This window comes from Lactuca sativa, chromosome 1 (genome assembly GCF_002870075.4).
Source record: "Lactuca sativa cultivar Salinas chromosome 1, Lsat_Salinas_v11, whole genome shotgun sequence".
Lineage (NCBI taxonomy): Eukaryota > Viridiplantae > Streptophyta > Magnoliopsida > Asterales > Asteraceae > Lactuca > Lactuca sativa.
The window spans coordinates 52,656,350-52,665,681 of NC_056623.2; positions in this window are offsets into that span (position 1 = coordinate 52,656,350).

The window sequence follows — 9,332 nt, forward strand, 5'->3', positions numbered from 1 at the left end:
AAGACGAACCGAAGGTTGAAGAGTCTAAGAAGGAACCGAAGGCAGAAGGTGATTCTGGAGTAAGCTGCTACTATTGTGGGGGAAAGAACCACTATGCAAAGGATTGTGTCCTCAAAAAGATGGCTGAAAAGGATGAGGAAAAGGATGAAGAAGCTTTGTTTCAGAAAAAGCTTGATGAAAAAGATGGCTGAAAAAGCTTTGTAAAAAGCGAACCTGAAAACCACAAGAATCTAATTTCAGAAAATTCAGTGGAGTTCGCTCAATTGTCCCAACAAAAGTCCCCGATCTTAGCAGAAAAAGCCGTTGTATACCAAAAGGTTAGGACCACTCCAAATCAAGTGTACAAGGTCACAGGAGTAACCGAACATCAGACTGCTGAACTCACAGCTATTGTAAACGAAGACAATGCTGACGGCTGTGATGAGTTCTTCTGGTCAGCTCTAATCGATAATGCTGATGAAATAGTAGGTTTGTCTGAAAGGACCTCATGGAAAAGCAAAGGGAGATACGTACCAGAACCCTTGAATAAACCTGATAACTTCGATGTGCCAAGCACAAGCGGTACGAAAGACATTCCTCAAGAAAAAGGAATTCCAGCAAAAGAAGTCACAACTTCAAGTGAAACTTCCTCAGTTCAGAGTGAACCAGCCATAGAAAAACCGAAACCGAAAGCTAATATCCATCATCAACCGAAGCAGATGAGAAATCAGAAACGTCAAAGGAATCAGAGATACAGGAAGAATCTCTCTGAAAGAAAACAGTTCTGGCAATCCCAGAATGCTTATTTCTCTCATCAAGACAAGAACCTAAAGTCTGAGAAAAATCCTATCGAATCGCAAGAGAGACACAACAACCGAAAGCAAAGGTTCGGTTCTGAGAATAACTCCAACCGAATGCAAAGGTTCGGTTCGGAGAAAAACATCAACCGAAAGCAGAGGTTCGGTTCAGAAAATGATTTCAACCGAAAGCAGAAGTTCGGTTCAGAGAACTACACCAACCGAAAGCAAAGGTTTGGTTCAGAAATCAAAAGAGATCAAAGCTCTAAGGTCAGTCCCACAAATGATCAAAAGCAAAAGGGTCACCTAGAGTCTCCAGCCAAGAAGTCATCTCAATCTAAGCCCTCTCAATCTCACTCATCTACTTCTTCTAATTCTTCCAATTATTCTCCACCTCTTTCTGAATTCCATTATGTTCCTTCTCGAAAATCTCAATCTTCAGCTGAACAAAAAGGGAAACAGAAGGTTTCGGTGTCTAAATCTGAGTCTAAACCGAACGCACCTAATCCTAATAAAATCAAAGTTTTTACCATCAAAAAGAAAGATGAAACAACACTAATAAAACGAACATATCTAGTTGACATCTCTCTTACTATTCATGTTCCTGTGAAAGGCTCACGAGGACCCAAGAAACTTTAGGTTCCTAAATCTGCTTAATTTTGCAGGTTATTAGTGACGAGCAGTTTGACGAAGAATGGTACATTGATAGTGGCTGCTCGCGTCACATGACAGGGAGGAAAGAAGAACTAAGGGAATACAGGTCTCTTTCAAATGGTGGAAACGTCAAGTTCGGGAACAACTCCTTCGGCACCATAAAAGGATATGGAATGATTACTAACGATGATTTCACGATAAGGAAGGTTGCATACGTGGAAGGGCTACAACACAACCTCATCAGTGTATCTCAGCTTGTTGGAGGTACCGGTCTCAAAGTCTCGTTCGATGATGAGGGTTCTGAAATAATTGAGAAGAAGATGAAAAGAGTTATTCTCAAATCTGAATGCAAAGGTGAAATGTTTCCTCTAAACCTCAAACCCATCAAAGGAAACCCAACTATCTGCTTGTTATCAAAAGCGCAATCTGACGAAAGCTGGCTGTGGCACCGAAGGCTCTCTCATCTTAACTTTAAAGACATCAACAAACTTGTCACTGGAGGTCATGTTCGAGGTCTCCCACTGCTCAAGTATGATAGAGATCATTTGTGTGCTGCATGAGAAATGGGAAAGCAGAGTCGTCAAAGTCATCCATCTATAATAAACACTAAAGTTGTTGAACCACTTGAATTACTTCATGTTGATTTGTGTGGACCATCATCTATCGAAAGCATTGGTGGTAGCAAGTATATACTTGTTATTGTTGATGACTTTTCGCGTTTTACATGGGTGTTCTTTCTGAAGCTTAAATCTGAAGCGACTCCTAAGCTAAAGGTGTTCATCAAGCAGATTGAAGTGCAGCTGAAGAAGGTTGTTCGCAACATCAGGAGCGAAAATGGTCTGGAATTCAAAAATAATGAATTCGAAGAATTCCTGGCGGAAAAGGGAATTACTCACAACTTCTCAGCTCCCTACACTCCTCAACAAAACGGGATTGTCGAAAGACAAAACCGATCTTTGTGTGAAGCCGCCCGAACCATGCTAAGTTTCGCTTCCTTACCTCTTTATTTTTGGGTTGATGCTATTTCTTCTGCTTGTTTTACACAGAACAGGTCATATCTCAACAAACGATTCACGCTCACACCTTATGAGATTCTCAACAACAGGAAGCCCAATGTGAAATTTTTCCATGTGTTCGGTTCACGGTGTTTCATTTTTAACTCCAAGGAACACCGCAACAAGTTCGATGTCAAAGCCAACGAGGGAATCTTTCTGGGCTATTCTCTCACTTCTAAAGCGTACAGGGTTTTAAACAAGCGTTCAAAGAAAATTGAAGAGACTTACTACGTAACCTTCGATGATAGCTATGTCAAAAAGCTAAAGGCCAGTGAAAACACTGCAGGGGAAATCTTTCCTCTAACTGGCCAGGTTACAGTCTCGATCGCTAATCTATACGAGAAGTTTCTGGAGCTATTCGACGAACTAGAGAAAGCCACTCTATCAGAAGCAGGCGCAACAGATAATAAAGTAGATCACATGAGGCAAATTGTCGAAGAAGCTGCAAGGAGAATAAATGAAGGAGAATCAAGTTCTGACGAACCTCCATCACATAATACTTCAGTCGAGGGGGAGGATCAACCATCGTCAACTCAGCCGACCTCACAAGTTGAGGGGGAGCCAAGCACTTTGCCAACCGAAAGCACTTCACCAACCGAAAGTGCCACACCATCCGAAGGTGCATCAACGCCTGAAAGCTCCACACCTCAAGAAACCTCTGAAGCTCAAAACATTCCTGAAAGCTCATCTATCGAGGGGGAGCATGCTAACATGTCTTACGACTATGAAAGCCAGTCCGAACCAGAAGAAATGATAAACGCTGAATTAGATCCAACCTTTGATCCAAACTACCCTCCTCTCAACAAATGGACCAGGGATCATCCTATTTCTCAAGTTGTTGGTGATGTATCTGAAAAAGTTCTGACTCGATCACAACTCAAGGCAAAACAGACTTCCTTGTTTTCTAAAGTTGAATTTTGCATGTTTAACTCATTCGTATCAAAAGTTGAACCGAAGACAGTTAACACTGCTCTTGATCACTCCGATTGGGTTCAAGCAATGCAAGACGAACTGAACGAATTTGAAAGGAACAAAGTCTGGCACCTCATTCCAACTCCTCCAGGAGCCTCAGTTGTTGGTCTCAAATGGGTCTTTAGGAACAAAATGGACAAGGAAGGAAACGTCATAAGGAACAAAGCTCGTCTAGTAGTCAAAGGATATTGTCAAGAGGAAGGGATTGATTATGAAGAGACTTTCGCTCCTGTAGCTAGGCTTGAATCCGTCAGAATATTCCTTGCCTATGCTGCCCACAAAAACTTTGAAGTTTTCCAAATGGACGTAAAGTGTGCATTTCTTAATGGAGAACTCGAAGAAACAGTGTATGTGGAGCAACCTCCTGGGTTCGTGAACGAAAAATATCCAAATCATTGCTACATTCTGGATAAAGTTGTATAGGGATTGAAACAAGCTCCGAGAGCCTGGTATGAAACGCTAACTAAATTCTTAAAGATGTCTAAATTCAAACAAGGTTCGGTTGACCCAACCTTCTTTTGCAAAAAGGAAGGTAACCACCTTATGATCGTTCAAATTTATGTCGATGATATCATCTTTGGCTCAACGAATCCCAGCCTAACAGCTGAATTCAGAAAGCTGATGGAGACTAAATTTGAAATGAGCTCAATGGGTCCTATTAACTTTTTCCTTGGCTTAAATATTAGACAAGGACCCGAAGGCATCTTTATCAATCAGGAAGCTTACACGAAGACTCTCCTAGCAAAGTTTGGTATGATGGGAGACTCCAAAGTCAAAGTCCCAATGGCATTCAGCACCAAGCTCACCCCATCCCTGGACAAACCGGCTGTTGATATCACGCTCTATCGACAAATGATAGGCTCACTGATGTATCTCACTGCTAGCAGGCCTGGCATTATGTTTTCTATGTGTTACTGTGCTCGATTTCAGGCAAACCCACGCAAACCTCACATGCTTGCAGTGAAGAACATTCTACGCTATCTCAAGCGAACCACCTCTCTAGGTCTATGGTATTCTTCCAACTCAGGCTTCTTCGTTCAAGCCTACTCAGATGCAGACCTTGTAGGTTGTGGACTTGACAGGAAAAGCACCACTGGTGGCTGCCAATTCCTTGACGGGAAGTTGGTTAGCTGGCAATCAAAGAAACAAACGTGCGTGTCTTTGTCTACTGCCGAAGCTGAATACATAGCAGCTGCATCCTGCACCTCTCAAGTGATTTGGATCCAGAGTCAACTCAGAGACTATGGACTCAATATGAAAAAGATCCCACTATATTGCGACTCTGAAAGTGCAATTAGGATCTGTCATAACCCAGTGCAACACTCCAAAACCAAACACATAGCACCGAGGTATCACTTCATCAAAGATCATGTGGAAGATGGAAACGTCGAAGTACACTTTGTTAGAACCACTGATCAACTGGCTGATGTCTTTACCAAAGCTCTTCCTGAAGCATCATTCAACAGAATATTACAAGGGCTAGGTATGATGGAATCAGAGTCAGTACCCCAAACTACCTCTCAACCTCAATCGTAAGAAGCGAAATTGACCGAACGTTCAGGTTCGGTTGCATCATCTGCACTCGCTCATCATTTCAAAGGTAGTTTTCTTGGTTGTAAATTTCTTGTACAAAGTTGTTTATCTATTCGTCTAAAGTATTACCTTCTTGAATGTCAATATTCCTTGGTTTCTAAAAAATTTTCAAAACCGAAACCTACCGAAGGTTCGGGTTCGGTTTTTCAAAACCAAAACCAACCGAAGGTTCGGGTTCGGTTTTCCAAAATTTTTCAAAACCGAAACCTACCGAAGGTTCGGGTTCGGTTTTCCAAAATTTTTCAAAACCGAAACCAACCGAACGCTCGGGTTCGGTTTTTCAAAATTTTTCAAAACCAAAACCAACCGAAGGTTCGGGTTCGGTTTTCCAAAATTTTTCAAAACCGAAACCAACCGAACGCTCGGGTTCGGTTTTTCAAAATTTTTCAAAACCAAAACCAACCGAACGCTCGGGTTCGGTTTTTCAAAATTTTTCAAAACCGAAACCAACCGAACGCTCGGGTTCGGTTTTTCAGAATTTTTCTCAACCGACACCAACCGAACGCTCGGGTTCGGTTCCTAATTTTTCCAAAGTTTTTTTTTAACTCCTTTTAATTTCTTTCTGAATCTTATTTTTTTTACTTTGTTATTTTTTAATTTTTTTTATATATCAAAAACTCCAAAAATATATTTTTTTTATTTTATTTGTGTGTTCGTTCGTCTATGGGGATAAAAATTGTTGGATTAGTTAAGTGTCCCTAGAAGCATGCTGTTGTATGTGTCCCAAGCCTCATAAGATTTTGAATAATAGCCTTAATGACCTGGTATAAACAAACTTTGTCTTCCCAATTAGGCTACCACATTTATTCTAATCGTGAGCTACCTCACTCTCTTCTCATATGAGATAAGAGTTTTCTGCTTGGTCCTTATTTTTTTGCAGTTGAGGTACTTTACTTTCTTACACCATCTCCATTACATTTCTCCATTACATTCGTTTCATCAACGTAACCCTTGAGACTCTCAGAAATTACCACTGAGGTTTATGGTTACACAACAACTGTGTTTATGATCTTAGGTTCGTGCCACTACGAGCTGAGTGAAACCCAAAACTCAACACCAAATCTGAATTGACGGTGAACAATTAATTTGCTCAAGTTTTCACCAAAGAATTGACAGATGTACCTTGATGAAATCTCAAAAAAAAATTTGTCTGATTCCTATGAAATTGTTACACACCATAACATTTCTTCCCTTGGGATCCAGTTTTAATTTTTTTTTGTTAAGATTTCTATTTACCAGTCACTTTAACATTATTTCATGCCTACTTGTTCAATAGACTACACTGGTCTCACAAGTACTTTGTTCTCTTTCTATCTTATTTCAAGATTAAAACTGTTGAATCAAAGCTAAAGCCACCCTAAGGAGCCTAATTAAAAGAAGCCTTTCAACACTTCTTAATAAGTGTTTGATCGTTATTCAACGGGAAACCACACTAACACTTTAAGGTCTCTCTTGACTTTGAAGGAACAGATTCGTGCCCGGGATCATTTGTTTCGTGTCATTATTGACATCCCATTTATTCCTAACAAGAGTTGCTTTATTTCTTTTCTTTTTACACTCTTAGCACGAAAATCTTTGATTTTCCAAAATTCTGGTACTAATAATTACAGGCTGTTTTACTGAATTGGAGGTTATTTACAAGTTGTAGTAAAAAATAATCCACGTGGGAGATTTATTCAAAAGATGCCATTCAAAAGATAAGATGAAGGGTTGCTGACTCAGGCGGGAGATAAACGGATTGCATTTCAAACGGCGGTAAAAAGGGACGCATGCAAATTTGAAACGCCCATTCTTTAATTGACGTTATGGACGCGTGTGCGAAGATGAAGCGGTTCCTCTCTGGCACAAACAGGCGCGTGTGAATTTGAAACGGTTTCTTCTGCAATGGCGCTTGTTGGGCGGCGTGTTACAAGGAATCTGACACTCTCTTTCATGCGTGATCATCGCATACCTTAACTGTCACGCATCTGTCATTCCAGAAAAACCTTTCGTATTTCGATAGAAGATTTGAACAGATTTTTCTCTCTCCTTACACCCACTATAAAAGGCAGTCTCCTCTCCCATTTACCTCTTTACTGCATCCGAATTCCCAAGAGAGCGAAAATTCCCTTAAACCCTTACTATTCATCTTCTTCTTTCCAACTTCAACAATGGCAGAATCATCGTCAGTTCACGCTACTTCCCACATCCTTCCCATTCGCCCTCAACAGTGTTTGGTGATCGATTTAACCCCTCAGGAGTACGATTCCTACATGTTCCCGATTATTGAGTGCCTGAAGTACTCGCCGATTGCTCCTGCACTTTCTAAGGTTGAATATGTGCCTTAGGAGCTCCTCTCGCAGGTGTATGCGACTGCACATTACGATAAAGCAGTCGATAGGGTTTTCTTCGAGGTTTCTGATCACAAGACCTCGATTTCAAAGCAACGATTTGGCGCATTGCTAGGGTTTGCTGCTGACCCTTCCAGGGTTAATCCGGAGACGATTCCGATTGGCCATATCTGCAGTATGTTTTACAACATGGGGTACACGGAGGTGCTCACCTCCGTCACGAAATTTAAAAAGTCTTGCTATACGCCACAGTGGAACGGTATGTTCACTGTTCTTTTTAAAGGTTTATCTGAACGGAGCTCAGGATCCGATGGCTCTAGTCGACTCTTCCTGTCGATCATGTACGATGTCTACAACGGGATCAACGTCGATTATGGGTTGGTTCTCTGGCAACAACTCATCCAAAGCCTCTCTTCTTCTTCACGACATTCTGAGGTGTCGTATGCAAGGTTTTGGGCTCTCATCACAAAATGGGCGATGGATAAATTTGATGTCCCCACTGCTGCCGGTGCATCGATGTCTTCGATCGGTACTTTTCATACCACGAAGATTATCGTCTCAGATGCATCAAAGTTCTCATTCATTGGCTCTATTCCGGAGACCATGTACGGCGATGTTCCATCTGACAGCCGGATCATCCGGACTATTAAGGAGTTCAAACAGTCAGGACCAAGGGAACTCACACAGGAAATGCTCAAGTCCATCCATGATGCAGACAAGCCTGTTCATAGAGGCAAAAAGGCAGATAAAGGGAAGCGAGTGACCAAAGGGGCTAAAGGTCCTTCTCCCAGGAAGCGGAAACCAACCACAGCTGCACAATCCCCACAGCCGAAGAGGCGAAAGACTCAACCGAAGCGCAAACTCATAATCGCTTCTTCTTCGAGTGACTCAGAAGGCGAGAGTTCGGATTCGGATGGCTCTCAACGAGGCGAAACCCCTCCAAGAGGCAACACCCCACCCCGATCACCTACCCCAGACATGGAAATCCATATCTCACCCATTCCTTCACCCACTCAAACAATCCCTACTTCCATTCCCACCATAATCCCCACTACCAACATTCCTAAAACCTCTTTCCCTATACCACCACCCATTTTCACCGATGCAACAACTGCTACTGCAAAGGTTACAACCAACGTATCTGATACGGGGGTTCATACCGATGCAACCGAACCACCACCAGTAACCGAAACTACCCATACTCAACAACCACCCGAACCTACCCCAACTCACACTCAACCCGAACCCACTCACACCACTACACCACTAGCTTCACCATTACCCCCATCTCCTCGTCATGCCTCTGACGGAGATAACCCTTTCCTTGGAGGGGAAAATATGACCTTCGATTCAGTCTACTACAGACCGTTTCAGGTCCAAAGCGATGACGATGAGGAAGCTCCAGTAACAAAGAAACATCTTAAGGAGCTGCATGAGAAGGTTGATCTGCTTATTGCTTCATCCTCTAACTCACAATCCTCTCTCTCTGAAGCCGCTCTTCAAAAGATCGTTGATGCCTTTTCCAGGGCTCAACATGATTTTGTTGCTTCTGCCACTGCAGCAATTGACGCTTCAACAAAAGCTTGTGAGGCGGCGACTGAAAAAGTCGATAAACTATTCTCCGATGCCTCTGCCTTATTACAATCCCTACAGGAGAGTGCTGTTGCAACCAAGACAACGCTGGAACCGATTGTTCAACAATTGGCCACGTTCGTCTCAACGGAGTTGAAGTCGTTCGCTACCCTTCGCCAATCAATTAGTGACGACAACTCGGCCCTTCGTGCCTCCATTGACGAGCGCCTCTATAAACTCCAAGAGGATCTCGCTGCAGAAAACTCGTTGATGGACGCCCTTGCAAGCAAAACCACCGCCCTCAAGGTCAAGAGCGCTCAGCTTTCCAACTCTCAGCAACAACTTGACGCTCTTCGATCCGAACGGGAGGTCATCAAGAC